Here is a 16,042-nt window from a genome sequence, read left to right as displayed (position 1 = left end):
GTGTGGTCAGGAAAGCCCCCTGCAGGGTGGGGCTGCCAGGGGTCAGGGAGGGACCCACGCCATCCCAGTGAGGACCAGCCACTTCCCAGGGTCCTTGCTGACCCGAGGAGGGTACAGAGCAGTGAGGGAGCTGTGGTGGCGGGAGGGTCCCCCAAATGTGGAGGAGGTATAATTGCAATACTAATGAGAGCTTCCAGTACTCAGCCTTACACGGCCCGGACACCGTGCTGGGCAGTGACCTGTGTTCTCATTGAACTCTATAAATGACAAGTGTCATTGTCCCCACTTTACAGGTGAGGAAATGGAGGCCTAGAGGGAGTCACGTAAGGTGCCCAAAGTCTCATAGCCAATGGTGGGCCCCGCGTTTGACTTCAGCTTCACTCACCCTGAGGCTGCAGGAACTCGAGGTTTCTGTTTTCGTCGGTGCCTGGCGGGCTTGCTCCCAGTACCGGGTCTCTCGTCTTGGGGACTCAGGCTTCTCACGTTCCTTGTCACCTCACTTTTGCCCATCTGTGGGGACCTAACCCCCTTCCTGTCACTCGAGCATTGAAGATCATTGAGAATCTGTGTCTCATTTTGTGCAGGAGAAAGTAGAAGCCCAGAGAGGGCGTGTGACCTGCCCAGGGCACAAAGCTGTCCCAGAGCTGTGACTAGAGCAGAGGTTTCTACCTTTTGGTCAGCATTCTTGATCTTTTGCCCTTATTGCTTTTCTTTTTCCTTTTTTTTTTTTTTTTTTTTTTTTTAAGGGCTGTGCCTGCGGCCTATGGAAGTTCCCAGGCTAAGGGTCTAATTGGAGCTGTAGCCACCCGCCACAGCCAGAGCCACAGCGACGCGGGATCCAAGCCACGTCTTCAACTTACACCACGGCTCATGGCAACAACAGATCCTTAACCTGCTGAGCGAGGCCAGGGATCAAACCCGTGTCCTCATAGATGCTAGTCAGGTTCGCTAACCCCTGAGCCACAACGGGAACTCCTTGACCTTATTGCTTTAATCCAATAACAGACTTTGCCGTGCCTGTGTGTGTGCGCGCCCATGCATGTGTGTGTGCATGTGTGAGTGTGTGTGTGTGTGTGTGTGTGTGTGTGTGTGAATAAACTCCTTTGCTCGGTCACCTCCACTTGTACAGCTTGGGTGCACGTGCAGGCCAGCAGAGAGCCTGCCTGGCTCTGAGTGAGAACTGCATCCTGGCCTTGTGTGACCCTCCCTGTGTCTACCTGGAAAGAACAGCTTCCTGTTTGTCATCTGGATTAGCACTGCATCCGAGGAGGTTGATGGCCAGAGCCCTGTGGCTGAGCAGGGAGCTTTAGGTAAATCCAGGCAAAAGAAATAGAAACAGCATCCCCCGGAAACGCTTCCATCAGCCTCCTGGGAGGGGGCTTCAGAGCTCCAGAGACCAAGGCTTGAGCTCCAGACCAAGCAGGAAAACCCAGGACCTGAAGGGGCCCCATCGGCCTTCCCGGAATTTCCTTTGGCTCCCCACTGGCCCAAGCCCTGTCTCAGCACTGGGGACCCGCCACCTCCCTCTCCTCTCCCCTTTCACGCCTCTGCCAGAGCACCGCCTGCTGGCTGCTCCCGCCCGCTTCATGCAAGCCGAGCCCCCTGAGCCACTGCCCTGGCCGTGCCGTCCGCCTGGATGGCTTTTCCCCCTTCTCCTTCTCCTTGGACTCGAGCGTACGCATCGAGGAGCAACTTCCACGTTTGTTTTTTAAGTATAGTTGATTTACAATGTTATGCCAATTCTGCTGTACAGAAAAGTGACCCATTCATATGTGTGTGTGTGTGTGTGTGTGTGTGTGTGTGTGTGTATACATTCTTTTTCTCATATCATCCCCATCATGATCTATCCCAAGAGACTGGGTATAGTTCCCTGTGCTATGCAGTAGGACCTCATGGCCTATCCATTCTAAATGTCCCAGTTTGCATCTACTAACTCCGAATGCCCAGTCTATCCCACACCTTCCCCTCTCCCCCTTGGCAATCACACGTCTGTTCTCCATATCTGCAAGTCCGTTTCTGTTCTGTAAATAGGTTCGTTTATGCCATATTTTAGATTCCACATATAAGTGATATCATATGGCGTTTGTCTTTCTCTTTCTGACTTCAATTTGTGTGAGAATCTCTAGTTGCATCTATGTTGCCGCAAATGGCATTATTTCATTTTTATGGCTGAGTAGTATTCCGTTGTGTACATGTACCATATCTTCCTAATCCATTCATCTTTTGATGGACATTTAGGTCGTTGCCATGTCTTGACTATTGTGAATAATGCTGCGGTGAACATACGGGTGCGTGTATCTTTTTGAATTGTTGTTTTGTCCAGATATATGCCCAGGAGTGGGGTTGCTGGGTCATATGGTAGTTCTATATTTAGTTTTTGGTCCTGCATCTTCAGCCGTGCTGTCATCTGTTCAACTAGCCCCCAGGGGTGACAGGCAATTTCAGGCTTGGAGGGGACAGCAGTGGGTGCTTTCAGACATTCCCCAGCCTCTGCCCTCTCCCAGCTGCTCGTAGAGAGCAGGTTCTACTCTGCCTCACTGCAAAAACAGAGTCCTTCTGCCGTCCCGCAGCACCTACAGAGAGATTCATACAGCAGACACTCAGGGCGTGTTTGCTGAAAGAATACATGAATGACAAACAAACATCACCTTATCACCTTGTTTTAAAGTTTTTGCAGGGACTTTTCCACCCATTGGTCTAGTACTCTATGCCACGTTCTGCTTTAGGATTGAGTTTCTATGCTCCCAGGCTTTATTCATTCTTCTCAATAATAGTAATAACAAAATAGCTGTCTCTAGTGGGGGCATCTGTGTTGGGGTTTATCACCGTGTCCCTTATGCTCATCTCTTGAGCAGACCACACAATGGCCCGAGCATCTGAAGGTCCTTATGTGGTGTCTTTGCTCAGCTGAACCCATGGTTTCTGTGCCCTAAAAGATGGGGCATTCTTCGATGCAGCTGGTCTGGGGGAGATTTTTGTCCTGGGAAAGGGGAGGGAAACAAACTGGTCTGGAGGCGAACAGTGAGGGATAAACCCCAAGTTCCAGGATAAACCCTGACTCTATGGAGATATGCAGGCTCATAAAATGCTCTGGGATATCTCACCTTGGTGGGTGTGGGTGCCTCTCGAATCAGCGGAACAGTCATTCATTCATTCATCATCAAAAACAAGTGATGGGGAGTTTCCATCCTGGCTCAGCTTACCAACCCGACTAGTATCCATGAGGATACAGGTTCGATTCTTGGCCTCACTTGGTGGGTTAAGGATCCAGCATTGCTATGAGCTGTGGTGTAGGTCACAGACATGGCTCGGATCCCATGTTGCCGTGGCTGTGGCGTAGGCTGGCAGCTGCAGCTCCGATTCGACCCCTAGCCTGGGAACTTCCATATACCACAGGTATGGCTCTAAAAAGCAAAAAGCAAAAAAAACAAAAACAAAAAAATGAATGATGATGGTGGGATTTCAGAAAAAGAAATGAAGGTAGAATTGGGGGCATTAGAGTTCTTCCGGCAGGGGGAGGTAGACCTTGCTGCACAGGCAATGGGGAGCTACAGAAGATTTCTGAGCTGGAGTGGGCATGGTCCCAGTTCTGCTCCCTGACTCTCTGTCCCTCTGCCCAGTGAAGGATGAAATGGGGGGGGGGAGGGCACCAGGGAGACTATATGGAGGCGAATGGTTGTGGCCCTGGTGAGAGAGGGTGAAGGCTTAGGTTAGGGAAGGGGGGCCATGGAGCTGGCAGGTTCAGGGGAGGGGGGCGGTATAGGGAGATATTTCCAGGCAGATGGGGCTGAGCTGTCAATCTGAGGGATGGAGGGTGGAATCCAAAAACCTGAATGTCTGGGAGACTCTGTGATTGCAAGGATGCCTGGAGGGGCCATTTCTGGGTGAATAATAGCAGGAATAGTTATAATAGGTATCACTAGAGCCTTACTCTAGGGCAGGCCCTGTGCTAAGGGCTTTTTCTGCTTTCAGCACATGAAATACTCAGAAGAAACCCTCAAGTTCATTCCCACGATCATCTCCATCTGGCGCCTGGGGACACTGAGGCACAGAGCACATAGTCAGTAGCTGGGAGAGCTAGGATTCAACCTCAGGCAGCTGCCTGCAGGGCGGCCCCAGGTAACCCCTTCCTGCCTCTCCATCTGCAGCCCCGCAGGAGGCCGGCTTCATTTCTGGAAAGCACGTGCATGTCCAAGCCGGCGAGCTGAGAGGAGAGGCCTGGGGTGACTTAGGGTCACTGATGTGAGTGCAGTAGGGGCCCCTTCGGGAGGAGGTCTACAGTCTGCCTGGGCTCCCCGTTCTGTGGGGTGGGGACAGAAGATTAACAAGACGGCACGGGTGGGAGAAAAGGAAGGAAAGGAAAGAAGAAAAATCGCTGCCCGTTATACCTGTCCTTCGGCAAGGCCGGGTAATTAGCAAACCCTTGGCAATAAAATATTTCGTTTCGGTGTAATTGCAAAGTAATTATATGGTATGGGCTGTGTATTAATCGTGTTGATTAATAACACTCAGGTAGTAATTAAACATCTGCTTCGTAATCGAGTGGAAGCTGGAGCTGAACATACACGCGAGCCTGCACGCGTGCGTGCCTGTGCCACGTGCAACGCTTCTTCGTCCCTGTGGGGTGTGCGTGTGTGAGCGAGACAGAACCGGGCTGCTCTGGGAGACCCCCTCCCCTCCCCACCATGCGATGAGGCCTTTGTGCCCCCAGCCCCCGTGGAACACGGGGAAGGATTGACCTGGCCTGGGCTGGGCCAGCCTGTAGCCTCTCTTGGAAGAGAAGCCCAGGACCCCGGCGTGTCTGTCCTTCCCTGCTGGGCTGTGGACAAGTGGGGCGGACAGGGGGACTCAAGGGCTCCCTAGGCAGCAGTGTGCAAGGGCATCTTAGAACGCCCTTTGCTATCACCTGGGACTGTTGGACTTGGAGGGTCCTTTCTCAGGCAGATGACTTCCCCCCAGAGCTGGAGAGTGTTCTTACTATAAAGCCACCGGGGCTAAGGCTCAGGTGACACCCCTGCTCATCCAATTAAGACTGGATTCAGGAGTTCCTGTCGTGGCGCAGTGGTTAACGAATCCGACTAGGAACCATGAGGTTGCGGGTTCGATCCCTGCCCTTGCTCAGTGGGTTAACGATCCGGCGTTGCCGTGAGCTGTGGTGTAGGTTGCAGACGCGGCTTGGATCCCGCGTTGCTGTGGCTCTGGCGTAGGCCGGTGGCTACAGCTCCGATTCCACCCCCAGCCTGGGAACCTCCATATGCCGCGGGAGCGGCCCAAGAAATAGCAAAAAGACAAAAAAAAAAAAAAAAAAGACTGAATTCAGTGATCTGATCCCAGACACTGCAGGGACCAGAGCAGGTTGCTGACCTGGGTGCCTGGAGCCCTGCTTCCAGCTTGGCCCCTCCCCCTTCTTGCTGTGCAATCTTGGGCAACCAGCTCGCCTTCTCTGTCCTCGGGTTCCAGGTCTATAAAACAAAGACAACTGAGCTTGCAGGTCTCCAAGGGCCTCTCCAAATCTGCTGTACTCAGGTTCTAATTTGGTTTGTACTAATTAGGAATCGGAGACAATTTAAATTCAATACATAGGATCCTTCGTGAGTAAACAATTGGAAATAATTCCTTCCTTTATGACTTCTCAAAGGCTCACTCATGAGCAATGAGAACCCAAGCTAAAATCAATAGCTTTTCTTTTTCAGACAGAGAAATTGCAGATTCCTTGAGCTGCTGGCCATGGCAATTCATTCTTGTATTTTAAAATTTTATGTTTATGTTTATGGACTGCTATTAGGTAATATGGATCCGTCCTGAAGGTTGATTTTTTTTCATTAACTTAACTCATTTTCCTTATTAGTTCACATTTATAGCTTGGGTTTAATAAGCGCACGGTGCAAAAGTCATAAAACAGCCCTTTTCTTTAGCAATATTTTAAAATCAAGACTCATCTCTGAGTCATCCCACGTTTATTTGCTCATAACTTGCTTCTCCTGTGATTTAAGGCCCAGCACTGCCAATTCCAGACACTCATTTGACCTTGAACTTCAGTGTCCTCACTTGTAATAGAGGAAAGTCACCACTAATTAATAAAAGCAATAAATGCTTACATTTTGGGCAGCAAGCATCCAACAATCACTTACTGCGTTCAGAGTGCTTCTCATATATTATTTGGCTGACTCTTGCATCTCTTCGAAGTGGCTATATATATATATATATATACACACACACACACACATATATGTATACACACACACACACATATTTGTTTTTTCTTTTTAGGGCTGCACCCACGACACATAGAAGTTCCCAGTCTAGGGTCGAATAGGAGCTGCACCTGCCAGCCTCTGCCGCAGCCACAGCCACGCCAGATCTGAGCTGCATCTACAACCTACACCACAGCTCATGGCAACACCAGATCCTTAACCCACTGAGTGAGGCCAGGGATCAAGCCCACATCCTCATGGATCCAAGTCAGGTCCATTACTGTTGAGCCGCAATGGGAACTCCAGGCTTTATATTTTTTACTTTATAGTGGAGGAAATGGAGGCTCAGAGGAGTAAAAGGACGGACCTGAGGCCACATTTGGTGACAGTGGCAGAGCGGGGTTGCAAACCCAACATGTCTAAATCCAGTCATTATCTTTCCTCCCACTTCCGTGTTACCTCCCCCCAGCCTGCCAGTTTCAGGACCCCCCTCCACCCCCACTTCATCCCTTTATCCGCCCTCCACCCCCATCACCAGGCTTTACCTGTCTTCCATCATCTGTTTCCTCCTGCTCTGTTGCTGCTTTTCAACCACTTGAAGCACTTCTCTACTCTATGACCTTCTGTGGCTCCCCATTGCCCACGCATAGCATCATCCTTGGCCTGGCATTCAAGGGCCTTAATCATCCAGCCCCTTCCTGTTTCATTTCCTGTTCTGTCCCTCCGGGCAGCCCTGCCTCCTGGTCCCAAATACCTACCTCACAGGCACAGGCACCTCCATGCCTTTCCTCACCCTGGTCCCTTTGCCCACAGTGCCCTCTTCTCATTGCCATACATTCAAATCTGCCTCCTCCTCCAGGAAGCCTTCTATGGGGCCCAAGCAGGAAGGGGCTGCTCCCTTCTCTGAACCAAAAGCAATGGGATGAGGCCCCCCTAAGTCACCCGAACTATGGAGACCAGGGCATGGTCACTTTTCTCTGTACCAGGAGTCCCTTTGAAGGCATAGTTGCCTTTACCCATTCCTGGCAACCTCGGATTCCCAGTACACAGCAGGTGTTCAATTAGTGCTCATCAAATGAGTGCATGTTCCTGTTCCTTGAGGTTCCGGGAAATGACACCCCTTGTGTTTTTCTCTGTGGCCTTCAGGGCCAGCACAGGGCCACCCTGGGGAGAGAGTGTGTCTAAGTTCTATCAGCTTCCAACATCTCTGCCTCCCTCCATTCCCACGAGCTGCCTTCTGTCTTCCTTAGAACGAGCGTATTCCTTCTGGGTCCGTGACTCCAAGACTGAGAACGTGAAACCATGTTGCTCTCTCTTTTCATCAAAACCCGCCCGTCCCAGGCCCTGTCGTTCTGCTTACTGCTGCATAAATGGGCTTCTGGTTTCTGGCAGATGAAATCCAGCAGTGATGTTAATAGCAAACCATGGTGAAGGAAACTAGACATCAAGCGCTGAGCGCTGCTCTGTATCTGAGCTGGAGGACCTTCCTCTTACAGATGGAGAAACTGAGGCCCAGGGGAATTATTTAAAGTGTTGGCTGGATCTGTAGAGAAGGCTCTCTAGGAAACTCCACTACTTCCTGGGTTATCTCAGCCGCTGGGATTAGAACCCCAGCCCTTGTCTGTGAGCACAGCATCTTATCGTTTGCATGCTTTTCCCGTAGGCAGTCATCTTGGCAGCTCTGTGAGGCTTCACTGAGGCCCAGAGAGGTAGGTTGCATGCCCCAATCACACAGCCGGTGGCTAGTGGCAGGACTGGGGCTAGAATTCAGGTCTGGCTGGCCCTTGGTGGGGGGCAGGGGCACTCACTGCTGGCTTCCCAGCCCACTGGCAGAAGCCCCTCGTGTATGCTGGGCTCTATCGGCAGGATCTGTCCCTGGCTGGGGGTGGGCAGCCTGAGGGACCATGGGGGAGGCTGAGTCTAGGAAGGGGCAGAGGACAGGACAAGCCACTCTTCCAGGAAGCAGCCAGGGGAGTGTGGGACCTGGGGACAGGTGATGCAGGCCAGGCCCATATGGTAGGACCGATGAGCATAAGCCCAGCTCATGGCCCCTGGAGCAGGGCTTCCTGGCAGCTGCAAGATGGCCAGGACCATCTGCCGGGGTGCTCCCCAGCCCCGTCGGCCACTCGGCCACTCGGCCACGCCCTCGCCATTCAGCATTTCTGGGTCTGGACTCAGGGCAGCAGCTTCAACTCGGCAGTGACTCAGCCACATGTACAGTGTGTACGCGTTCACACACGCAACTCGCCCACCCCTCCCACATGGACGCGGGTGAGCTCACAGGCGTTGATGGCACAAACCCTCCTGAATCTCTCTACTTCTATTTTAATTAGTCTAGAACAGCGGCATCCCACAGCAATCAAGAGCTTCTGCTCTTCAGTCAACTCCAGGGTTCAGATCCAATCTGTGCTATTTAACGGCTGTGTGTCTACTGACGGACTTCACCTCTCGAGCCTCAGTTTCTCATCTTTAAAATGGGAACGTGAACACTGTTGGGATTAAATGGGGAAATGCGTGCAAACCTCTGACCACAGGACTCTTCCATCTCATTTCCCACTTCACCCGCTGGGCAGCCTTGATCCCACATCCCGCTGCTGCCTATCTCCACGCCTTTGTTCACCCGCCTCCCGCCCGCAGCGCCCTGCTCTTGTCTCACATACACACCTGCCCCCTCCCCCAGGAAGCCTGATGACATCAGTGCTTGTGTTGGCAGGACATTAGAAAAGAGGGAGCCTCCCATCGGCATCTTTGCCTGTGGGTTGGGGTTTGGAGTGACCCCCGAGAGACTGTTGGGACTGAGGGTGTGTCGGACGCCCCATTTCACAGATAGAGAAACCAAGACCCCACGAAGGGGAGCATGTGCTTGAGTGCTCCCAGCACCTTAGTGTCGTGCTGGGGCTGGAGCCCAGGGCTCCTGCCTGGGATCCGTGGGTTTCGCTGCTGCTACCTCCTCCTGGGAGAGAAATCCCCCCACTGCCACTGGGTTTTGTGTGTGTGTGTGTGTGTGTGTGTGTTTTAATGGCCACACCTGCAGCATATGGAATCCCCCAGGCTAGGGGTTGAATTGGAGCTACAGCTGGTCTACACCACAGCCACATGGATCCAAGCCATCGCTGCGACCTATACCACAGCTCATGGCAATGCCAGATCCTTAACCACTGAACAAGCCCAGGGATCGAACCTGCGTCCTCATGGATACTAGCCAAATTTGTTTCTGCTGAGCCACGATGGGAACTCCCCCACTGGGTTATTGATTAAGGGGGTGGTTTGCTTCTCCTGGCAGGTTTGCTGGAGCGTGGGCTGCGGTGGAAATGAAAGGTGGAGGCTGTGGGTCCCCAGGATGAGCCTCTTCATTGGCAGGGGGTCGGGAGCGGAGGGGGGGTGCGGGATCTGATGCAGGCTGAAGCCCCTGCAGGCCGCGGTGAGCCGGTGACAAAGGCACAGCCCCACAGCGTGCTGCTACCACGGTCTCGGTCCTCGTCTCCTTCTTGCAGCCATTTATTTATGTCTTCATCATTCCCAGGTTGGAAGCAGCCTTGAACGCCACCCCTGCAGGGAAATTCGCCCCCCGCCCCCCACCCCTCCCAGTCCTCGCGCGCTGGCTGCCGTCTGGTGACATTAGCTCACCAGCTTGCAGAGTGCTGATGACATTTGCATTCTGCTGGCTGGTGAAATGTGGGCTGGGGTGGGGATCCCATGGGCAGGTGGTGGGAAGTTGCTGCCGGGAGGGAGAGGCAGGTATGCTGGGCTGGGGCCCCATGCCCACGGTCGAGAAAGGCCGAGGCGGGCATGGAAGGTGGGAGCAGAGGGATCGGATCGCTGTGGAATTGAGAGATTTTGGTCTCAAGATTTACCGAGGACACAAAGCAACTCCCATTCCGGCGCTCCAGCTCCCCCTGCCGCACTCACAATACCCTCCGCTCTGTCACCTCCCTAACATTTATTGAGTGACTGCAATGAGCCAGATCCTCTGCTGTGTCTTCACAGACCTATAAGGGTCATTGTCACCCCCACCCCCCACCCCCCGGGCTGCAGTCCTCAAAGAGAGATGCTCTTCGTGTTCCAGCTTTACAGACGAGGAGACTGACGCTCTGAGAAGCCATCTGATTCCCCCAGGGTCCCAATCCTAGAAAGAGGTCGCCCTAGCAAGTGGCCAAAGCCCACCTGCCTCCAAGCCCAGGCTCCCGACCACTGTGGGCACCGCCTCCCACACCTGGTCCAGGCTTGAACACAGGAGACAATTCTCCCCTCTGGCCTGTGATCAGCATCCACCTGACAGGCAGGCAGCAGGCTCCAGCCCTGTGCCCAGCTGCTCCAGAGCTGTGAGTCTGGCCTTGACAAAGGAGGGTGTGGCCCCAGGGAGAGCAGCCAGCCTAGCCAGGAAAGACCCAGGGACGGGGGGGTCACTCTGCTACCAAGTTGCTCTGTGACTTTGGACGGGTCACTGCTCCTCCCTGGGTGTCTGTCTCCGCGCGGGTGACTGAGGCCACTGGGGTGGCTGGATGGAGCATCCCAGGAAGGCGTTTTCCCAGGAGGAAGAATCTCTTCACCAATGCGCTTGACCTCGCGGAGTTTCCTCCCACTCACCCAGACGTATAAAATTAGGTTTCACATCAAAGCAAATCAGGAAACATTTGCCACGCCTCCCGCTCTGCAAAGGGCACCGTGCTAGACACAGTGGGCGTGACACTTCTGTATTTTTATTCCGGACGTGTACACACCCGGCATACGCATCTCTCTGTATCTTGGCATTGTTTGCAGGCAAACGCAAGTTCAGCCTGGACCTAGAGAATGGTTCCCCAGGCCTGACGCATAAGCCTAGGCTCCTGCCAGCTGCCCCTTCACACCCTCTCCTCTGGGCCTGAGCGCATTTCAGACAAAAAGAGGAGACCTCGAGCCAAGCCCTGTGAGCTGATGGGATGCCCCCACTAGGCAGTCATGGCTGGTTCTTCTTTTCTCCGACAGGTGGGCATCTGTGGGACAGCCCCAAGCTAGCAGGGACCAGACCTCCAACCCCATCATCGAAGCAACGGGAACCCTTTGAATTGGAACTAAAAACGTGAGTGCACTCTTTCTCCAGACTTCTCGACGCCGGCTACCCGGGTAAGGGGGTTCAGGCCGTTTAACGTGGGGGTTTATGCTGCCTTTGCTGTGTTGTTGTTGCTAACAGCAGCCATTAATAGGACACCCTATCATTCTTTATCACAGTGTCCTGTTTTATTCCCTTCATTAGCAGGCTTTCAAGTCCAGTAGACCTGGGTTCAAATCCTGAGCCACCAGTTACGAGCTGTGTGACTTTGGGCAGGTTCCTGAACTCTTCTGTGACTCGGCTTCCTCATGGATCAAATGAGGAAGCAACCGCAACCCCCTCTGGGGTGTGTGGTGAGGCTAAAATGAAGTAGTAGCCTAAAAGGGTTTAGAACAGGACACGTAGTAAGCTCAGAATTCGATAAGCCTTAGCTGTTACTAATAGTACTCTCAGGACGATCTGTAATGAATTCCTCCTGGCGTCAAGAGGCTGCCTCCTGCACTGGAAGGTGGTCTCTAGGGGACAGGGGTTTGTCTGTCTTGTTCTTAGTTGAACCCCCAGATCCTAGCAGAGTAAACTGGCCACTATTTGTTGAAAGAGCGAATAAACGAAGGAAGATGTTTTACCTATAGGACATGGAATCCTCAGGACAATCCTTGAAGGTCCTTCCCTTGTCACGATAGCCATTTAGTTGTATGTGACAAAAATGCAAAATAATGTTCCCGAAACAAGAGATAGGTTGATTTTTCTCTAAAGAAAATTCTGAGCCAAGGGGATTCTTTGATGCAAAAGCGTGAGGGGCCTAAGTTCCTTTTGTCTGGCGGCTCTGACCATCTCTTGCCTACATGATCCATGGTGGCCCGTGACAGTCTCTCCATTCTGGTCCGCAAGAAAACGGAAATCAGAAAAGAAGAGGATGCGCCTTCCTTTAAGAGGGTGTACACATCACTTCCTGTCCTGCCTCATTGGCCAGAATGCAGCCATGTGCACACCGAGCTACAAGGGATCCTGGGAGTTAGTCTTTATTCGGGGAGGGGGGGGGCACCTGCCCAATTATAATTCTATTATGAAGAAAGGAGGGGAAATTGATCCTGGGGGACCCTCTGCCTCACCAGATAAATGATCCCCTCCTTTTTTTCATCTTCCCTCCCTTCCCCACCCCCAGCAAGCAGGGATCTTTTTACTGTCTCCTTTCTTTTTTGCCTTTGCCAGAATGTCATAGAATTGGAATGGTATAATAGGTAGCCTTTTCAGACCAGCTTCTTTTACTTAGTACAATGCCTTTAAAGTTCCTCCATGTCTTCTCATGGCTTGACAGCTCATTCTTTTTTATTGCTAAATAATATTCCAAGAGAGGTACTGCAGTTTGTTTATTCATTCATCTACTGAAGAAAATTTTGGTTATTTCCAGTTTGGGGTGATTATGAACAAAGCTGCTATAAACATTCACGTGCAGGTTTTTGTGTGGACAGAAGTTTTTACATCAGTTGGGTAAATATTTAGGAGCGTGATTGCTGAATTATATGGTGAGACTATATGTCGCTTTTTAAGGAACTGCCAAGCCGTCTCCCAAAGTGGCTGCACCATGTTGCATCCCCACCAGCAACCAGGGAGAGTTCCTTTTGCTCCATCTCCTCGCTGCCAATTGGTGCTGTCCCTTTTGTAGATTTTTGTCCTTCTGTCAGGCGTGTAGTATTATGTTCCCCACTCTAAAGTTGAGGATCCTGGGACTTAGGAGGGGGCAGCTTGCCCAAGGTGATTCAGTGAGTAAGAGGTCCAGAAACTTTCCTTGCCTGCTTGACAATGGAGTCCAAGACTTTCCAGTCCCACTCCACCGCCTCTGCCCATGGCAAAGCCGTGGGGTGACTCTTCCCAGCCCACCCAAAGCTCAGGAGTGGCTAGATTCCAGGGCCCCCATTCACTGCACAGTGTCCATTTCTCCCAGCAGTACTGAAGTTCCATGTGCAAGACAGGGAGAGATGGGGGCAGAGCGAGTGGGTTTGAGGCCAGGTTGGAAGGGTCTCACTAGATCAGCCAGAACAAAACCCTAGGAGGGGCCAGACAGCTGGGAAGGCTGGGGTACAGGTGAGCCCAGCAGGCTGCTGGCTTTTGCCCAGTCCTTGGGTCTGAGGGGAAGGCTAGAGCTGTTGCCCAGGTCTGCAATAATCAATGATGGGCCAGAAGTGAAGGCTGGCTATAGGGAGACATGGTGGGAGTTAGGGAGGGGTGATGAGAGGCCAGGCAAAGGCTGGACTGAGGTCAGATGCTGCATCATTTGGGAGGCAACACTCAACTCAGAACTGATAAAGTAAGAAGACAGACAATTAGGAGTGCCAGTCGTGGTGCAGCAGAAATGAATCTGACTAGGAACCATGAGGTTGCAGGTTCAATCCCTGGCCTCGCTCAATGGGTTAAAGATCCGGCATTGCCGTGAGCTATGGTATAGGTCACAGACACTGCGTGGATCCAATGTTGCCATGGCTGTGGTGTAGACAGGCCGCTGTAGCTCCAATTAGACCCCTAGCCTGGGAACCTCCATATGCCACAGGTGTAGTCCTAAAAACCAAAAAAAAAAAAAAAAAAGAAAGAAAGAAAGAAAAAGAAAACAATTTATTTATTTATTTTATTGGTTTCCAATATAGTGGCAATTCGGGGCCTATTTATTAATGTCCAAGGTGCAAACGATGCTCACATCTGTGCCTTCTCCTTCCCTCCTTGTGGGCTTCAGTTCCCAGCAAGCACTTCCCGTGGGGCAGTGGCCGGCAGCTCCAGATTACCATCCTGCTCATTGAAAAGCCGCTGGAAGCAGAGCTCCTTTTTTCCCAAGAGTTTCTAGGGAAGTCCTAGCGTCGAAGCTTATTGGCTGGCCTTGGGTCACATGATCACCTCTGACCAATCACTTGAAACTTGAAGGAGGCAATGCTGACTGACCAGACTAGGTCAGGGTTGAGTGGTCCATGACGGGGGTGGGGTAGGGTGTCATGGGTGGGAGGAGTCAGCCTGAGAGTGTAAGAGGGCTGGTACCCCAAAGGGAAAACCCAGGCGCTCTTTTCAGAAGAAGGAGGAAGGAATGCTGAACAGACAGAACAACAGGTGCTCCCTATCAGTGCCATGGCAGGGGGCCGGGGACTGACTTGTCCTCAATAGGTCCTTTCTGTGGCTTAGAGCACAGGGATGGCTTCTCTCTGACACCTCTGCCTCAGTTTCAATGGATCTGGTATCTGAAGGTCTGATTTACACACACACACACACACACACACACACACACACGCACACACATACACACACACAGGCAGGCACGCACGCACGCACGCATGATGTATCCACAGATGACGCTTCACTTTTCAAAGGGATCGTCCCAGAAAATCCTTCCCATATTGAGCCCTCAGCCACTATTTCAGCCACCCCACGTCTGGCTGCTTTGGGTTTTCCTGCGCTTACTGGGAGGGCCTTCTGTTTTCTTTCCATCCCCCACCCCCACCCCCTCATCACCAAGGGAAGTTCTTGCGCCACTTTAGTGTTTATTTGCCCTAAATGGCCTCCCAGAAGATCTGGCCTCTGACAGCCCAGAGCGGGGCCCGCAGCCCTCCCCTCAGCCGCCACCTTCCCCGGGCCTCTTGGAGGGAAGGGGAAAGAGAAGAGGCCGTGGAGCAGGAGGAGCCCCAGGAGGCCCAGGGTTTGCAGGCCAGCCTTGTAGCCCCGGCTGGCGTCCACCACGAAAGTTCTGGTCTGCATTTAGGGTGCGGTGTATGATTTCATTTGAAAAAAAGATTGCTCTGCAGAAAAAAGATGGCAAACCACAGTGTGCGATGCTGCCTCCCAGGGAACTGTGGCCAAGTGCTTTTTAAGATCTGTCCTTTGTTGATTTCGGTCAACCACAAACCTCCTGGCCCTGCACCCGTGGGCCTCTCTCTCTCCTGTGAATTCTGCAGCTCTGACTCACTGAACCACCCTGCCTTATATGGGGTGCTCACTGCTCTTGGGTCAATGTGTATTAATTCATGTCTTTAGCCGTTGGCTCTGAGCTCCCACTGTGTGCCAGCCACTGTTTCTTTGCTAGGGATTGTGAGGGGACAAAGCTGGAAGGTCCCTGTCCCTGAGAATCCCTGCTGTGTCCTCTATGAGATGCGCTGAGGGCAGCATCCTTCCTCTGGGTGTCTGGCCCCCAAGCCCTCATCCAGGGTCTCGTTCAATGCCGAGCCATAGTTGGACTTGGTGGATATTTGTCACAATTATTTTCCACACTATTCTTTAAAGCCCCTACTGATGACTGATGCTGCAAAGATGCTAGAAGGATTTTGTCCTCACCCTCTAGGACTTAAGAGTTGAAGATGCTGCAGCTGGTGATGGGTCCCGGAGAGGGAGGATAGGCCACGGTTAGCGACCTGTATGCAAACCCTGTCAGGGGTGTGCCCCAGTCAATGAAAAGCATAGGCCAACCTCTCCACACCCATCCTGTTCCTTCAGCAACACCTGTCAACTTACTACTGATGGCCTCAGCCTCCCTGCGCTGTAGTTTGTCATTTGCCAAATGAGGGGTGAGGCCCCTTGCAGCTTTAAACTTTTATTCCAAGTCAGATCAGGGTGCAGATTCCCACTCCGCTAGTAGTACAGCCTTGGCCCTCTGAGCCTCAGTTTTCTCATCTATAAATTGGGAGTAATAGTACTCTGTATCTCACAGGATGGATAGGAAGCTTGAATGAAATAACGAAAGGAGGTAACATTGAATAATAGCGCTGGAGGTGAGCCTTTGTGATAGCATGGATGCTCTTGGTGTTATTATTAGTTATATTTTCATTTCCATAACTCCATGGGATGA

The 16,042-nt window shown here is 52.1% G+C and overlaps 1 protein-coding gene across 3 annotated transcripts in view; it reads left to right on the top strand.

Moving 5' to 3' along the window:
- The window catches only part of TSPAN18 (tetraspanin 18), a 204,849-nt gene that overhangs the window by 124,996 nt on the left and 63,811 nt on the right, over positions 1 to 16,042 (top strand). For all 3 annotated transcript variants that reach the window (XM_047775929.1, XM_047775927.1, XM_047775928.1), the window contains one exon: positions 11,160 to 11,253. The gene's annotated coding sequence lies outside the window, so the exon portion shown is untranslated. The remainder of the gene's footprint in view (positions 1 to 11,159; positions 11,254 to 16,042) is intronic.

The sequence above is a fragment of the Phacochoerus africanus genome, chromosome 4 (assembly GCF_016906955.1).
Source record: "Phacochoerus africanus isolate WHEZ1 chromosome 4, ROS_Pafr_v1, whole genome shotgun sequence".
NCBI classification, from domain to species: Eukaryota; Metazoa; Chordata; class Mammalia; order Artiodactyla; family Suidae; genus Phacochoerus; species Phacochoerus africanus.
Note: the sequence above shows the minus strand (reverse complement) of the source record. Positions and strands in the feature narration are given on the sequence as shown.